This window comes from Fragaria vesca, linkage group LG2 (genome assembly GCF_000184155.1).
Source record: "Fragaria vesca subsp. vesca linkage group LG2, FraVesHawaii_1.0, whole genome shotgun sequence".
NCBI classification, from domain to species: Eukaryota; Viridiplantae; Streptophyta; class Magnoliopsida; order Rosales; family Rosaceae; genus Fragaria; species Fragaria vesca.
In genome coordinates, this window is record NC_020492.1 from 9,781,082 (window position 1) to 9,783,114 (window position 2,033).

The window sequence follows — 2,033 nt, forward strand, 5'->3', positions numbered from 1 at the left end:
TTATGAAGAGGAGAGGGAGGTAGTTGGAGATTCACTTTGGCACGAGAGACTTTGTAGTTTTTTTTTATGGCGCGCTTTTTCTGTTTCTCGTCAAAAGAGTAACAGACCCTTCCCTCCACTTGGCTTCCACTACTTACTCCACTCGTGATGTGTTTTATTTTTTTTTTCTTTTTTCAATTCACTACTTATCCATCATGTTCCGCAGTTCGTCTAATATATTATTAATCGACGAAATTATCAATTTATCGTATCAATTAGTTTGTATAGCTCCTTGAGTAATGCTTTCGAAGTTAGTAGATTGTTTTTCTAGTTTGATAATCTTTATTCTTCTCTCAATTCTAAAGAATAAATAAGACCATAAACCTAATTACATTTTGAAATTTCAAGGACATACGCATAATAAGAACTTCTCAGCTTAACAAGACGGCAACCTTTTGGCCACTCTTAAACTCTCTTCTGATGACAGTGTCATTGGACGTGCCGTCAGACGGAAACGAAGATCAAACCTGAAACCGTAAACGAAGACAAAGTTTTGCAGAGAAAGAAGAGACTCGGTTTCAATATATATGAAAACTGGAAACTGTTATTTCAATATGTGTCTATATTTCTTCCAATGCGGGTTTAATAGGATTAAAATTTGGGTAAATTTTAAGAGAATAGTTGTCACCAAAATATTAACCAAGGAAAACATACATACATCTCTTCGGGGACATATGATAGAATTGAAAACAATACGGGCCGAGGATGATGGTCATCATACAACTTATTAATATGGCGTGATTTTTCCTATAAATAAACTTGGTTGGTAAGGAAGGCAATCTAAAATAAAGCCATGATTATGAAAGTAATTTTGGATGGTTGCTTTTAGAGTTACATGTGGATTTCTATTTAATACATGAAATTGAGCTAAATCACAAAGGCACAAACTCAACTAACGCACTTTGTGTGACAAATGCTTAGTCCAATTTTGGGGACAGTGTTTGGATTAGCTTAGTATTTTGTGGTCGGTAAAGTCAAATTCGCTTAATTAATTGAATTTCTTTCTTAATCTACATCCTTGACTATGTGTGGATCTCTACTCGATCACTGATGTAAATTATAGCTAGTAGTGCACCAGAATGGATGACCAACTTGCAATTCAACTTGTTTTTTTTTTTTTAATTGGACTTGTTCTCTTTACTATTCCTTTGTTGATCACACATATTAATTACAACTTGTAAAGATTATGTTATCCTTTTCAATATATTTTTTTTCTTGTAACAAAACCATCGATCGATCTCACTAAATGTGGTAATTAAGATTTTGGAATGAGCTTCGATCAGATCAGTTTGCCAAGTACATACGGGTAAGGCAAATAGTATGTTAACATTTTATACATCAACTACTTTTACCTTTGAGAACTCATTTTGCTACTATCATTTGTCACTTGAGGACTGATGGTATAAGTATAACTAAGAAAATCAAACACTTTAAGACTCATGTTATTATCACTTTAACGATTACTTTGTGAGTACTTATTTTACCACTTCAAAGTTAATTGTATTAATGTCATACATTGACATATTTTAGAATTTCTTAGTGTTGATATGCTTTTTTTAATATGCATGCAGGATTGTGTCATTGTCTGGTAGACGAATCTTGTGGTACATATATAACTCAAAGCAACTCTAGGGAGGAGAACCACCACTCCAACCTAACGGGTTTTTTTGCCCGTATTAAAGAAAAGAAAGAAAAAATATAAACCGAAAGCAATGTGCATGTATAACCATTTATCATTTGAGAAATTTTAAATACACACTTTTTGCTTAATACACCTCTTATCTAGTTTTTCATTTCGATATTAAACTTAATATACATCCCAAACTGTTTATAATACCCTTATATCTAAAATTAAGAAATAATATGTTATTTAGTATTATTATAAATTTACTATATATTTTGGTAACTCTTTTATGTATTTTTTTTTCTTATTTTCTGCTATAAATTTTTTCTTTTCATCGTCAAATTTATAATCAAAAGATTATTATTACACC